This window comes from Pleurodeles waltl, chromosome 6 (assembly GCF_031143425.1).
Source record: "Pleurodeles waltl isolate 20211129_DDA chromosome 6, aPleWal1.hap1.20221129, whole genome shotgun sequence".
Lineage (NCBI taxonomy): Eukaryota > Metazoa > Chordata > Amphibia > Caudata > Salamandridae > Pleurodeles > Pleurodeles waltl.
In genome coordinates, this window is record NC_090445.1 from 506,003,306 (window position 1) to 506,020,513 (window position 17,208).

The following is a 17,208-nucleotide window of genomic DNA, read 5'->3' on the forward strand; positions in this document are numbered from 1 at the left end:
CAAAGTTTATGATTTTTTAAAATAAGGAACTCTTAACGAAGTCCACATAAAAATCAAAAGAAAAATAAATTAAATACACACATAAGCAAACCAATAACTCACCCAATGAACAATGGACTCCACCCATAAAGTGCATCATGTTAAAAACTCCATAAACTTGGATGTGATTAAAAAAGCATGTAAAAGTTTAGAATACTCTAAAAAACTTCCCAAAACATCACCAATTCCCTGCACTACGAAATCCCAAGTTGCCCCTCACCCCACAACCATTAGAATCAACACACGAAATACACCATCTTTAAATTCCATATATTTAATATAAATACAAAAAAAAATTGTAGGAAGCTGGCCTGGTTTGTAGTGAGTACCTAAGGTACCTAAGGTATTATACCTTATACCAGGTCCAGTTATCCCTCATTAGTGAAATGTAGGCGGTGTCTAGAAGCCAGGCTCTCTAGAGGAAGCTGTAGCTGAGCAGCCAATGCTCATTCAATACCACTGTAGTCACACAGGCCCATATTTATACTTTTTTAGCGCTGCATTTGCGCCCCTTTTTGATGCAATAACGGTGCAAACTTACAAAATACAATTGTATTTTGCAAGTTTGGGCCGTTTTTGCATCAAAAAATGACACAAATGCGACGCTAAAAAAGTATAAATATGGGACTCAGTACTCACACACGTGAAAGAAAATACTCAGTGTTACTAAAATAAAGGTACTTTATTTTGGTGACACAAATGCCAAAAATACCATAGAGACTATACTCCCTTAGAAGGTAAGTGCTTCACAAATTATATATACTAGTATGCAGAAGTATGCATGAAAACAGGTAGAAAACAGTGCAATTAGTGAAAATCAAAATAGTTAGAAATGGGCCTGGGGGAACACAAACTACATTCTAAGAAAGTGGAATGCAAATTTTGGTTTCCCACCTAGGCAAGTGCAGTGTGTAGAGGGGCTCTGAGGATATTAGAAAACACCAAAGGTAAGTAATAGAACCCACCCCTGAGCCCAGGAAAGCAGGAGTAAAACACAGTAACTTTCCTAGAACACACAGGAACACGAAAAAGATTATGCAAGAACCAGAAGAGACTGCAAGGCACCAACAGTGGATTCCTGGACCTGAAGACTTGTGGAAGAAGGGGACTAAGTCCAAGAAGGACAAAAGAATCCAGAGAGAAAAGGAGCCCCTGATAACCCGGATGAAGGTGCAAAAGAAGAAGCACTGGTGAAGAGCAACAGTCAGTACTGCAACCAAGAAGACTGATGCAGGTTCTTGATTGGTGCAGATAATGTCCCACGCCGAATGGATGATTGCAGTCTGGTTTGCATCGCTGGATTCTGCCAACAAGCCTTGGCACATGCAAAGCTTGCGGATAGTGGAAAATGGCGCTGCCCGGGACCAGGAGGGACTGGGTGGACTTTACCGAGGAAGGGGGAATCAGAGGGGGCTCTCAGCAATGTAGAGAGCCCACAGAAGACCAGGAGCCTCACAGCACGGGGACAAATGAGGTGCAAAAGGAGGCCCCTGCAGCACTACAACAGAGGGTCCCATGCCGCCGGAGAACCACTAAGGAAGCTGTGCGTCACAGCATAGAATGCTGGGGGCCAGAGCTGAATGGTGCACACAGAACTTTGTGGAAGGGTGCAAACAAGCCTTGGCAACTGCAAAACATGCGGTGCAAGGGGATACTGTCTTGCGTGGGAAGGCAAGCTCTTACCTCCACCAAAGTTGAACAGTAGGACATCAGGACCATTGGGACCACTTCAGTCCACCACCCGTGATGCTGGATCCACGCAACTCATCAGGAGAGGGGACCCTTGCCGCCAGTCGTCGATGCAGAGAGGTGCCTGCTGAAGTAGGGGAGTGACTCCTTCACTTCAAGGGAGATTCTTTTGCTCTTCTGGTGCTGGCTGAAGACAGGCTGTCTTGTGTGGATGGACGGCAGGGAAACAGTTGCAGTTGCTGGCAAGAGCTCAAGATTCAATGTTGCAGAAGCCGTCTTTGCTTCTTTGTTGCATTTTGTAGAGTTCCTGGAGGGTCCAATGCAGTTTCCTCAGTGAGAAGGTGAAGTAAAGGATGCAGAAGATTCTTGCTGGAGTCTTGCAATCTGAATCTGAAGAACCACTCAAATGAGAGACCCTAAATAGCCCTGAAAAGGGGATTGGTTGCCTAAACAGGTAAGCACCTATCATGGGAGGGCTCTGACGTCACCTGCTGGCACTGGTCAGTCAGATGCTCCCAGAGTTCCCTGCAAACTTGGAATCCAAGATGGCAAAACCCAGGGGCCCTCTGGAGGAGCTCTGAGCACCACTCCTGGGGTGGTGATGGACATGGGAGTGGTCACCTCCCTTTCCTTTGTCCAGTTGTGCACCAGAACAGGGAGTGGAAGTCCCTTAACTGGTGCAGACTGGATTATGCAAGGAGGGCACCAAATGTGCCCTTCAAAGCATTTCTAGTGGTTTGGGGAGGCTACCCCTCACAATCCTGTAACATTTATTTCCAAATGGAGAGGGTGTAACATGCCTCTCACAAAGAAAATCCTTTGTTCTGCCCTCCTGGGCTCGAGCTGCTTGAGGAACAAGAGGGCAGAAACCCATCCGAGAGGTGGCAGCAGTTGGGGCTGCCCAGAAAACCTCAGAAGGCTGTAATGGCAGTACTAGGGCCCTCTAAGAAGCCCCCAGAGTGCATGGAATCACACAACCAATACTTGCAAAAGCATGGGGGTATGATTTCTACATGTTTGATACCAAACATGTCTATGTTCGGAGTTATCATAATGTAGCTGGACATAGGTAGTGATCTATGTCCAGTACATGTGTAAATTGGCGTCCCGCACTCCCATAGTCTGGCAAAATGGTCCTGGAGGTTGTGGGGGCACCTCTGCTAGCGCAGGGGTGCCCTCACACACAAGCACTCTGCACCCTGCCCTCAGGGCTGGAGGGCCTGCTGTAGGGGTAACTTATAAGTGACCTGGTACAATGTAAATGGAAGTGAAAGGGTGCATGCACCTTTTTACGAAGGCTGCAATGGCAGTCCTGCAGAAGCCTTTGCATGGGCTCCCTATGGATGGCAAAAGATACGCTGCACCCCTTAGGAATCCCCAGAACCCCAAAGCCCTGGGTACCTAAGTACCATATACTAGGGACTTATAAGGGGGCATCAGTATGCCAATTGTGGATAGAATACTGAGTTACCAGTATGCAATAACCATAATTTAAGGGAAAGAGCATAACTACTGGGGTCCAGATTAGCAGGATCCCAGTAGACACAGTCAAACACACTGACAAATAAGCCAAAAATGGGGGTAACCAAGCTAGAAAGAGGCTACTTTCCTACAACTATTACAAAATTATAGATTCTAAAACAAAACAGTTCATTGGGAGGATCATACAAGGCTTAAAGAAATTCTGATGCAGACAGAATAGAGAGCTGGAGACAAATGGGTCTTAGCAACTTACGCCAAAAAGAGACGAGAGCTGGGCAGGGAAATAACACATGATTTAAATCTTCGACTTCAGCTCAGCAGAAGTTACACTCCTTAGCAGAGCCATGACATTTCACCAAAAGAACATTCAATGGAAGCAATCCCTGGTGGAGCAGAATCCAAAGTCGCCTAACCCCATGTGGTAGATTCCATGTAATATAAGTTGTGCTTTTCTTACTAAAATGGAATCTGCTAAGTTCAGAAACCATCCCTTTTGTGCACAATTTTCTATGTCTAATCAAAAGCTTAAAGACCACGTGGCCTGTGTTAAGCCAATTTTCAGTTGTGAGGGGGTAATAACCAGGACCTGGTTACGGTCTAACTCCAGTGGTTCTAAAGCGTAGAAAAAATTCCTACAGATAGCAAACCTGAAATTATTGTTCACCAGAATTTCTTTCCTCAGCAAAGACCTTAATGTAGGCAAGCAACCCAGCGTACAACCCCTGCTAAGCCCTGAACGAACAGACTTTTTAAAACCATCTCCAACCTTAAGACCACCACAGAGGTAGCTGAGTTGACAGACTTGAGTTTTCTAAGAGTTTTACCTTTCATCAAATTCAAACCCCCCTTATTTAGAGAAATCGATCAATTCCAAGCCATATAGGAGGGATGCTGTAATTATTGCTCGATAGGCCGCTAAAGATGTGCAAAGTGCCTCCTCTCAGTAGCCCAATACAAGGCCCCTAAACCTGTTGCTGGACAGATAGCTTACATTTATTATTTTCTATGTGGGCCTTGTCGCTACGATTCCCACATATTATCTTCCTCAAGAAAGAATACAAGTTCACAATTTCAAGCTTTTGAGCCCCTAGAGACCATTGAAAATTAGGGAACTTGTTTATTTTTTGTTTCTATGAAAGCACATAACCTTGCTTTTAGAAGCATTAACATTTAAAAAATGGGCCTCTGTATACTGTGACAAAAACTGAAGACGATTATTTGAGCCTTTAGGGGTTACATAGAAAATTATCATCAGCATATAGTAAGCAGCCTACAGATTTCCCACCAATTTGCGGGGCAAAGCCCTCACTTTGAGAGAGGTAAGAGGGAAGATCTGAGATATATATAAAGAGTTTAGCAAAGGCACCAAGAGACATCCTTGTTTTAATCCATTCAGAGTGGGTATTTCTTGGGATAAACCTTTGCCCCCCCAATAATATTCTACACCAAGTGAAAGAGTGAAGCGCAATCACTAGCTCAAGAAAAATATTAGGCATACCCAAGTTAGTAAGCTTTCCCCACAACAAATATCAAAAGCTATTGAAAAATCAATGAATGCAGCATACATCACTCCACCTCTTACTTTCACGTACTTTTCTGTGATTACCTGAAAAGCTGCAATATTGGCTGTAGTGTTATGTCTACGCCTAAACCCAGTTTGCCCCAGGGGAATGATATTGTTGTCATCAGCCCAGCCCAAATAGTTAGTCTAAAAATCAGACATTTTCAAAAACAAAATTCCCACTGCATCCAGGAGGGCAATCTGGCGGTAGTTGACTGGACAAATACAATCATCCTTCTTAAATAAAGGCACGATAACACAACAAATAAAATCTTAATCCATGAGCGAATATCCTGCTTTAGTACAGAAGTGGGTAATTCATCAGGACCCATTGCGGCAGTGAGGCGTACAGCTCGGATGGCCTGCGCTATCTCCTTTACTGTGGGAAAATCACCAGATTGAGACCACTCACTTTCGAGAGGCCGAAATGACTCTACCCCATTTAATACAAAGAGGGTGGCAATAAACTCAGTCCAATGAGCCTCAACTATGGCTACAGGGGAAGAGCACATTCTTGACTCACAGCCTTCCCCAACCAATGACCAAAATCGTCTAGCCTGACCCTTTAAAGCTGCCTCCCTAAAGTGAATCCAGAGCCTATCCCAAGAGCCCCTGGTGAGACCAGCCTTCAAAGACCTCCTTCTCCTTTTTAACAGGGCCACCCTTGAACTCCTTTCAGGAGAATACTCTAAGTACTGCATCCTAATCAGATAAACTATTTCCCTACTCAGGGTGAGTAATGGATGAGGAATCAGCTTATGACTACTTTTAAAAGGTCTTATAGAAGAGCAAATTAACAGCTGCTTCATAAACTTAGCAAAGTGTTCCAGTGCATTCCCCTCCTAGTTATCCAGCTTTGCAACAGCAAGTTCTATAATTTCTAACACCCCTCCAATCCTTCTGTGATCCCACTGGGTCCTCCCTCTTTTTTTAAATAAAACATAGGGACTAACCTGCCTGACTCCCAGGGCCCCATCATTAGCATGTTCAAATCCAGTGAGAAGAAGAGCAGATTATGGTCACTAACAGATGACTTTATAATCTTTAAATCTCTTAACAATGAAAAGGAGGTATAACCTAGCACCAGATAATCTAATATTGCATCCCCCCCGCTAAGACATGTGTATGAAGCTGGGGAATCCGATGGAGACCTCCCATTTGCTATTATATAATCATTTCTCCTAAGGAGATCAAGCAGGAGTTTTCCTCTCTTGTTTGTTCTTATCGAGGGGGAAAAACACAGGACGGGATTCAGTGGGCTTCCTCTTGCTCAACCTCGCAGACGTGACACAGAGGGTGATTGGAAATGTTGCAATTTAAATCTCCAACTAGCACTACATGGGGGGATACTCGCTATCAAGAGCATTTCTTATATAGGCAAAAACCTTCTGCAACAGAGGGTCACAGACCACTTCAGGGGGAATGTAAGCATTGACTAGTAACATGGGGGTAAAGCACCGGACGTTATTATGAACCTGAAAGGTTAAGGCCATAAAAAGGTTGCTAGGAACAATCATAATTTCACTTGAGTTTAGTTGATAACAGGCAGCCTACTCCCCCTTTAGCATGTCCCCTTCTAGAAGGAGTGGCCTTGCAATCTATAACATAGTAATCATCCCACAGCAAATCATTGTCAGACCATGTCTCCTGAAGGCAAATCAAGTCAGTACATAAAGGACTGAGAAGAAGTATCTTCTCCCTACTATATTTTACCCCTGCACATTCCATGAGACAATATTTAGGCCAAAACTAGTTTAGGGGTTGAAACAGGAACCTAAGCCCCCATGCCTGATTTAAGGCATTGGGGAGCCAGCCCCACCCATCAAAACCACTAATGCATTTTTGGTCAAAACCAATTGGTGCTTCCCACAGTAAAACCTGCCTACCATTCCCTCTAAGGGAATCTTTCAATGTCCTGCAAATCTATGGTGGACACATACTCATACTGGTCGTTTGAGTTGGGTGACTCATGTGATATATAAACATTCTGTACCCTTTTCCACTAAAATCCCACCACTAGTACCAAGATGTTTCAAACCGAGATAGGAAACAACATCAATATTGTGACACTGCAAATGTCACAGAGGGCAGGGGTGGGCTAACTAGAAGGTGGGGGGTAGTTGAGGGAAACAGGAGCACCCTATGCGGGTTCTGGACACTCTGTAGAAGGGCCTCCTGGGGGACTGTATCCTCTGTAGGAGGCTGGACTGGCTTGTAGTGAGTACCAAGGGGTACTTGCACCTTGCACCAGGCCCAGTTATCCCTTATTAGTGTATAGGGTGTCTAGCAGCTTAGGCTGATAGATAATGGTAGCTTAGCAGAGCAGCTTAGGCTGAACTAGGAGACGTGTGAAGCTACTACAGTACCACTTAGTGTCATATGCACAATATCATAAGAAAACACAATACACAGTTATACTAAAAATAAAGGTACTTTATTTTTATGACAATATGCCAAAGTATCTTAGAGTGTACCCTCAGTGAGAGGATAGGAAATATACACAAGATATATATACACAATAGCAAAAATATGCAGTATAGTCTTAGAAAACAGTGCAAACAATGTATAGTTACAATAGGATGCAATGGGGAAACATAGGGATAGGGGCAACACAAACCATATACTCCAAAAGTGGAATGCGAACCACGAATGGACCCCAAACCTATGTGACCTTGTAGAGGGTCGCTGGGACTATTAGAAAATAGTGAGAGTTAGAAAAATAACCCTCCCCAAGACCCTGAAAAGTGAGTGCAAAGTGCACTAAAGTTCCCCTAAGGACAAAGGAGTCGTGTTAGAGGAATAATGCAGGAAAGACACAAACCAGCAATGCAAAAACTGTGGATTTCCAATCTAGGGTACCTGTGGAACAAGGGGACCAAGTCCAAAAGTCACAAGCAAGTCGGAGATGGGCAGATGCCCAGGAAATGCCAGCTGCGGGTGCAAAGAAGCTTCTACTGGACAGAAGAAGCTGAGGTTTCTGCAGGAACGAAAAGGGCTAGAGACTTCCCCTTTGGTGGACTGATCCCTCTCGCCGTAGAGAGTCGTGCAGAAGTGTTTTCCGCCGAAAGAACGCCAACAAGCCTTGCTAGCGGCAAATCGTGCGTTTGGCGTTTTTGGACGCTGCTGGGGCCCAGGAGGGACCAGGAGGTCGCAAATTGGACCTGAAGAGAGAGGGGACGTCAAGCAAGACAAAGAGCCCTCACTGAAGAAGGTAGCACCTGGAGAAAGGCCAGAAACAGGCACTACAAGGATGCGTGAAACGGTGCTTGCCGAAGTTGCACAAAGGAGTCCCACGTCGTCGGAGACCAACTTAGAAAGTCGTGCAATGCAGGTTAGAGTGCCGTGGACCCAGGCTTGGCTGTGCACAAAGGATTTCCGCCGGAAGTGCACAGGGGCCGGAGTAGCTGCAAAGTTGCGGTTCCCAGCAATGCAGCCCAGCGAGGTGAGGCAAGGACTTACCTCCACCAAACTTGGACTGAAGAGTCACTGGACTGTGGGGGTCACTTGGACAGAGTCGCTGGATTCGAGGGACCTCGCTCGTCGTGCTGAGAGGAGACCCAAGGGACTGGTAATGCAGCTTTTTGGTGCCTGCGGTTGCAGGGGGAAGATTCCCTCGACCCACGGGAGATTTCTTCGGAGCTTCTGGTACAGAGAGGAGGCAGGCTACCCCCACAGCATGCACAAGCAGGAAAACAGTCGAGAGGGCGGCAGGATCAGCGTTACAGAGTTGCAGTAGTCATCTTTGCTGCTATGTTGCAGGTTTGCAGGCTTCCAGCGCTGTCAGCAGTCGATTCCTTATCAGAAGGTGAAGAGAGAGATGCAGAGGAACTCGGCTGAGCTCATGCATTCGTTATCTAAAGTTTCCCCACAGACAGAGACCCTAAATAGCCAGAAAAGAGGGTTTGGCTACCTAGGAGAGAGGATAGGCTACTAACACCTGAAGGAGCCTATCAGCAGGAGTCTCTGACGTCACCTGGTGGCACTGGCCACTCAGAGCAGTCCAGTGTGCCAGCAGCACCTCTGTTTCCAAGATGGCAGAGGTCTGGAGCACACTGGAGGAGCTCTGGACACCTCCCAGGGGAGGTGCAGGTCAGGGGAGTGGTCACTCCCCTTTCCTTTGTCCAGTTTCGTGCCAGAGCAGGGGCTAAGGGGTCCCTGAACCGGTGTAGACTGGCTTATGCAGAATTGGGCACATCTGTGCCCAACAAAGCATTTCCAGAGGCTGGGGGAGGCTACTCCTCCCCTGCCTTCACACAATTTTCCAAAGGGAGAGGGTGTCACACCCTCTCTCAGAGGAAGTTCTTTGTTCTGCCATCCTGGGCCAGGCCTGGCTGGACCCCAGGAGGGCAGATGCCTGTCTGAGGGGTTTGCAGCAGCAGCAGCTGCAGTGAAACCCCAGGAAGGGCAGTTTGGCAGTACCAGGGTCTGTGCTACAGACCACTGGGATCATGGAATTGTGCCAACAATGCCAGGATGGCATAGAGGGGGCAATTCCATGATCATAGACATGTTACATGGCCATATTCGGAGTTACCATTGTGAAGCTACATATAGGTAGTGACCTATATGTAGTGCACGCGTGTAATGGTGTCCCCGCACTCACAAAGTTCAGGGAATTGGCTCTGAACAATGTGGGGGCACCTTGGCTAGTGCCAGGGTGCCCTCACACTAAGCAACTTTGCACCTAACCTTTACCAGGTAAAGGTTAGACATATAGGTGACTTATAAGTTACTTAAGTGCAGTGTAAAATGGCTGTGAAATAACGTGGACGTTATTTCACTCAGGCTGCAGTGGCAGGCCTGTGTAAGAATTGTCAGAGCTCCCTATGGGTGGCAAAAGAAATGCTGCAGCCCATAGGGATCTCCTGGAACCCCAATACCCTGGGTACCTCAGTACCATATACTAGGGAATTATAAGGGTGTTCCAGTAAGCCAATGTGAATTGGTAAAATTGGTCACTAGCCTGTTAGTGACAATTTAAAAGTAATGAGAGAGCATAACCACTGAGGTTCTGGTTAGCAGAGCCTCAGTGAGACAGTTAGGCACCACACAGGGAACACATACATGCACACCTATGAGCTCTGGGGCCCTGTGTGACAGGGTCCCAGTGACACATACATATAGGCCACAACCTTATGAGCACTGGGGTCCTGACTAGCAGGGTCCCAGTGACACATAACAAACATACTGAAAACATAGTGTTTTCACTATGAGCACTGGGGCCTAGCCATCAGGATCCCAGTGAGACAGTGAAAACAGTGACAAACATCCTGACATACACTCACAAACAGGCCAAAAGTGGGGGTAACAAGGCTAGAAAGAGGCTACTTTCTCACATCCTCTGCTCCCCTTTCCATTCTACTATCAGCAAAGTAGGGCTCTTTTGAAACCCCCCTGAACAGGATTCCCTTTGGCTCCATGCCAGATGTCATACTGGGGGGGGGGTATGACAAGCTTTTGCTCCTCCTGAAGGATCTTTTCTTTTTCCCACAAAGTACAAATTTGATTCTGGTCCTTCACCCGTAAGATTGAGTTGACCTTATTCCACAGGGGATTGGATTTAGTTTTTATGCAAGTCCTTCCTGGGAGCAAGTGCCCTGAGCACAATTTCTTCAAGGTCATAGTTTTTGCCTCTCCTCCAAACCACCAGATCCAAGTCAAACTGGGGGGATGACAAAGTAGTCCCTCACCTTGTTCAAAGGCCAATCAGCCTAGGAGGAGCCTAGTGTCCAGGGGCTCTGTAGATTTTTTATAATTGTTGCTCGGCACGTGGACTGCGGTTCGCGGTTCACAGGTCTTCCTCTCTTCTCCTCTCTGGGCTAGTCTGAATTCCCTGAGAAGCGGAACAAACCACTTCTGGAGTTCTTCTGGGGCGTATCCATAGACAGCCAGGGCGAGTAGAGCAAGACAGCCTAATGACAGTTGCTTCTGCTCCTAGCAAGCTACCTGCAGCCTAGTGCATCCCTCTTGCCTCAGGCACTCCAGGGGCTCCAGACACATCTCTCACCCAAAACTCTCACCGGGGGCCGTTTCGCTGTTGTACAGACAAATTTCCAGCCCACTCCTTGGACCAGTGATTAAAGCTGGGCACCGGTGGAAGCATGCTGTGGGACCGGCTTAAATGGCCACCAACACCATGGGCCCACTGACCCCTATTCCACTCCCCCATGCCACTACAATGGGCGGAATGGGCCGGGAGGCTTAATAAAGTGGACTGGGTCAGTCTGAAAGCTATTGCAGCGGTTGCAGGAGAGGGCGACCAGCGGCAGGACAACAGGCCAGAAGCAAACGCGGCTCGGCTGGAGTGATTCGGCCAGAGCAGCTCGGCCAACGCTCTTCCTTCCTTCTCCTCACTTCCTCTTACTGGTTAAGGAAGAAGACGACCAGCAGCAGGATGGCAGGACGGCAGGCAGGCCAGTAGTAAATACAACTCGGCCGGAGTAGCTGGACATGAGCGGCTCGGTCAATGCTCATCCTGCCGCCTCCTCGCTCCTATTCTCAGTGACCTCTGTATTAGTAACACGTATCCGGGTGTGATGTGTATCCTGTCACTCCCAGAAACTAGACCGGCTATCTTACTCAAATGGCAGCCATCTTGGAGTGGGTCGGAGATCCCGATCCCCTCCAAAAAATGTAATACTTGCATAAATAATGAAGTACACTGAAAATAGAGGCACAAAAAATGAAAAAAAGGGGGGGTTTGGAGGGGAAGAGGGGGAAGGGGGAAAGGAGGGGAGTTGGGGAAGAGAAAACACAGGAGAGTAGAAAAGGTGGAGGCTTATTTTAACCAATTTCCTATTAAATTAAGAGAAAACATAGTGATCCAGAAAAATCTGAATCGTTAGCAAAATAGTTGCACATAGGTATAGTGAACCCTTCATCACTACAGCTAGTCTAGTTCGGAAAATCTAATAGTGGCATTGTTATTGGTTGAGTAATTGTAACCACTGTACGTCATCGTTTAGGCCCTGGATGTTGCTTTTAGTGCGATGAATCCATTGCTGTTCATGGTAAAATAATAAGTTACCTATGTTGGTGCCATTGTTTTTAGGAGTCGGTTTATCTAGAATTGTCCATGTCATGTCATCCGGACCATGGTTTTTCTCGAGGTAATGTGCTGTCATTTTTGTATTCGTTTTCTTACATCTGATGTTGCTTCTGTGTTCCATAATTCTAGTTTTTGCTTTTCGAGTGGTCATTCCTATATAAAGAAGTCCACAGGGGCACCATATCCCTTAAATGATGTTCTCTGAGTTGCAATTGATTTGTTTAGTCTGAACCCACGGTCTCTCCAAACCCACATCAATCATCTTTGTGTTTTTAGTGACATGACATACACTACAGGAACCACATTTAGTATGTCCAACCACAGGTAAAAAAATTACCTCGTGTTTGTGGATTACGAGTAGTTTTCTGTATTGGACGAGTGTGTATCAGGAGATTACGAAGATTTGCACTTTTCCTGAAGGAGAACATTGGCCTTTCTAACTCCAGACCATCACTTTTAAGAATTCGCCAGTTTTTATTGACAATCCCTTTCACTCGGTTCGAGAGTGTGTTAAAAGTAGTGACACAGATAAGTCGTTGGTTAGGGATTCTTTCCCTTTCTTCCAAGAGGACTTCTCTGTTACAATTTCTAGCTCTTTTTTGAGCTCGTTGGATGATTCTCAATGGGTAATCTCGTTGAAGGAGTTTTTCTGTTCGAAAGAAACTTTGACGCATCACCTACTGGATTGATGCAGCACCTGTGACTTCATCCCGCATGCCCAGGATTTCCACGCATCATCCATGAGTGTCAAAAAGATCCCCGCATCGCAGTGAGGAACCAAACATGCGTGCCGAAATCAACACAAAGCCCCTTGCAGCGTGCAAAGAAACAATGCATCATCTGTGCCACACCGGAAATTCCGACTCACGCCCTATTTATTCACGCATCTCCTCTGAGATCTCAGTGTGTGTTATTTTTTACGCAAACCAGGTACTTTGTGCAAGCAAAGGACAACTGTTGATTTCTAAGGATTCTTTTTAAACTTGCAATAGTGATATTTCAACTTGTGCTTATTGAATCTTTATTGTTTTTACCTTAATCTAACTAGATAAATATCTTATATTTTTCTAAATCTGTGTGGTGTATTTTTGTGCTGTTTTCACTGTGTTACTGTATGATTTATTGCACAAATACTTTACACATTGCCTTCTAAGTTAAGCCTGACTGCTCAGTGCCAAGCTACCAGAGGGTGGGCACAGGATAATTTAGATTGTGTGTGACTTACCCTGACTAGAATTGTGGTCCCTATTTGGACAAAGGTGAATACCTCTGCCAACTAGAGACCCCATTTCTAACAATGGCTTTATTTGTTTTAGGCTGTCCATCTTGAATTTGTACCTTTCCTAGCCGAAACCTTAATTACAGTATCATTCTGAGACATCTGAGGGTTTGGGTTGCAATATTGCCCCGGAGGTTTGGGTAAATTACTTCTGTAGAATTTTTGAGGGAACCCCTCTAACAAATAATTGGGAAAAAGAGTGTGTGGTGATTCCCAATTTAGCGATCAGGTTTTCGCTCCAGGAAGTTATTGATGCACTCCAGGGCAGTGTTAGTAGTAAAGCACCGGGCCCGGACTCCATTCCCATGGATTTGTACAAATCTTGCCCTCAGTTATGGGCACCTGTTCTTTTAAATGTTCTTAATGCGGCAGTTACTGTGGGAATTCCTGCCTCTTGGAGGAGGGCTTGTATCATTCCAGTTTTTAAAAAGGGGGATCGGAATGACCCAAAGTCCTAACGCCCTATTTCCCTACTTGACTCTTCTGGGAAGATTTTGGGGCGGATCATCTTAAGGCGTATTGAGGCTTGGATGGTAGAAAAGGAAATTTTGAGTCGGGATCAGTATGGCTTTAGGGAAGGTCTTGGCACACATGAGCAGTGCCTTAATCTTCTGATGATGATTGGGAAATATACGCAAGCTAGGAAGGGCACCCTCTATCTTGCCTTTATGGACCTTAGTTGTGCCTTCGATAGGGTAAATTGGTCCATATTGTGGGAAAGGTTAAGTCAGTTAGGGATGGATCCTGATATTGTGGAGCTGCTGCGGTACCTCCACTCAGGATCAGTTGCCAATGTGAGGGTGGGGAGAAATGGGGAATGTTCAGAGACTTTTCGGCTCACCAACAGCGTTCGCCAGGGGTGTGTGTTGGCCCCTACTCTGTTCCTCTTATATACTAATGGATTGTCAGATTTCTTGGTGGAGCACTGTAGGGATGTCCCAAAGGTGAATGGCACTAGTGTCCCGGTGTTGACATATGCGGATGACGCGGTCCTTACGGCCCGCACCATGAATAGTCTTCGCAAAGCTGTTAGAGCCTACGCATTTTATATGTCAGGCTTGGGCCTAGAGATAAACTATAAGAAATCGCATTTTATGGTATGTGGTAAATCTCTGAGTAGGGTTGGGGAGCTAAAGGTTGATGACCAAACTATTAGTAGGGTCAATGAATTCCCATATTTAGGGGTAATCTTTGATGACAAAGGCTCATGGAAACCTTCTATTGCTAGAAGGAGTATGCTCTTCCATGCCTCAGTTGGTGCTACTTTTGATTTTGCTGTAAGAGTAGGAAGCAAACCCATTAAGCCCCTGCTTGAAATCTATAGGCGAAAATGTCTCCCTGTCCTGTTTTATGGTGCAGCACTCTGGAGGTATATGGACACCCGAGTGCCCATTACTGAAGAAAATCTTTTTTGTAGAAGACTATTGGGCATTGGTCAAAATACCTCTGGCTTTTGCTTGCATCTAGAACTAGATTTTGAATGTGTGCAAGATACTATTCAGTTGGCTCCCCTTTTGTTATGGATTTCGATTTGGAGAAACAAATTTGCTATTTTTAATAGAGAGATTTTAAGGGATTGTTTGGCCTGTGATAATGTAAAATGCATTCCCTGGCTGATGTACATAAGAAAAGTAGCACAGGAGCTGGGGCGGACGGATTTGTTTTACTCTCCCTAGGGTCTGACTAGCCAGGATAAAAATTGGGTGAAGGGGAATTTTTTAAGAATTCGGAGGGTTGAAAGAGAGGGAAAGGAACTAGGGAAGCAATCGGTCAGGGATTGTATTATGTTAAAGATGGGGGTGGGTCCTGAGCCATATCTCCTAGCAATAAATGACCTGAGGGAAAGGACTCTTATTACTCGATTCCGTTTGGGGGTCATTAGAAATAATCTCTGCTTTCCGTTAGGTCAGTATGGTGAAAAGTCTATAAGACCGTGTCCCTGTGACGGGGTGTCACTGCAGACGTTGTCCCATTTTACATTATTCTGTGTTTTTTATGTACCTTTTAGAAGATGTTTTTTACTACCCCTGCTGAGGCCAAAGGGATTTGTGCAATTTCGCCCTGCTTTTATGTGGTTGCAAATGGCCTCAGATGCATTGGAATGGAGGGGTTTGGGATTGTTTTTGAGGGGAGCCATTACTTGGCGTAATAACCTAGAGTTTTTTTAAGTGACGTTTTAGATTATTATTCTTGAAAATGACGTTTGATTTGTTTTTAATATGATGATTATTGTTATTTTATTGTTTTATTGATACTATAGTTATTTATTGTTGTTATGTAAGTTAAGGGTTGAATTATTTCATACCGAATAAAGTCTTCTGCTTCTATCATTCTGAGTGTTTCCTTTCTGTAAACAGTCCTGCAAATCTTGTTCTTATCTTGTTATATTTGCTATGCATTCACGACTGATGTAAAATGTCAGGTGCTGTTGTCTGAGAGTGAGTGTCTACTTTTCTTTTTCTAACTTCAAACTGAGAGGATTTAGGGGACAATCTTGCTAGAAGTTGGGGTTGGGAAAGTGTTTTTTTTAGCATTCAATAACATTTAAATGAATTGTGCAAGTATTTAACAATACATCAGAAATACAAACACAACTAAAGCACATTGTTTGTTATTTCTGAAGTGTGTTGGAAACTAATACTTCTTTAATATGATCCACTTCAGTCTATGCCACTGCATTTTACACCAGTTTACTCTACTCTATTCCACTCTATTCCATTCTATGCAAATGCACTTCACCATGCACCACCCCACTCTATGCTACTTCACTCTACTCGGAAACAATCTAATCTAAGCCACTGCACTCTACACCACTCTACTCCACTCTGTGCCACTCCACTCTATGGCACCGCACTCTATGCCACTCTACTCTAAACCACTGCACGCCAATGTACGCTACAGAACTGCACCCTGTCACCACACTCTATGCCACTGCACTTTATTCTGCATCACTGTACTCTATGCCACTAGTCTCTATGCCACTCTACTCCATTCTCCACCATTGCACTCTGACACTCTACTCTGCAAATCTGCACTTTCTGCCATTGATTTTTGTGCCACTCTACTCTGGACTGCTACACCCTATGCCACTGTACTCTATGGCACTATACTCTACTCTGCACCACTTTATGCTACTCTACTGTGCAGAACTCCATGGAACTGCCCTCTATGCCTCTCAACTCTACTCTGCGCCACTGCACTCTGTGCTACTCGACTCCACACTGCGCCACTCCACTCTGTATCACTCAACTCTACTATGCACCACTCTAATCGACACACTGCATTCTAAGCAGCTGAATTCATTCCCCTGCACTCTACACCACTATACTCTGCACCACAATGTCAATTCACCAGTCCACTCTACTATATACCACTCCAGTGTATGTCACTCTATATGACTCTATATTATGCCACTCCAATACAGGACACTCTCTTCAACTCCACTCTCCTCCACTCTACTCCATTCCACTCTGTAACACTGTCCACCATTCTCCTCTATGCCACTAACTTTTAACCATGCTGAACAGCAGCCACATTGGTGTACAACATGGCTAAAACGCTTTGGAAAAGCCAATAACTCTTGCATATGGAAGACCTATTAGTTTTGCTAATGCTTGTTTAAATATGCCTCTAAACTTCTTAAGTCATATTTATGTTTGCATAGAACCCAATGAGAAACGTTTCTTTAAATGGCACTATGGTATAATATGCATGATATATTCAATAATAACTCAATTAAGTTTCTGGAGGTCTTGAAAGGAAATGGTTATAGTGTGGATAGGTGAGTTATTTTATTGTTTTTCCTTCCCTGAATTTCACTTGAAGTTAAATTGTCCTAATTGCTTTGAGACTAAATTTATTTTAATCATGAACATTATATTAGACACATTTATGAAGATTTAAGATGGAACTGAACCTCCCCTTGGGAATAATTCTCTTCTTTAGATTTTGGGGGTTATTCTAACTTTGGAGGAGGTGTTAATCCGTCCCAAAAGTGACGGAAAAGTGACGGATTTATCACCAGCCGTATTACGAGTCCATTATATCCTATGGAACTTGTAATACGGCTGGTGGTATATCCGTCACTTTACCGTCATTTTTGGGACGGAT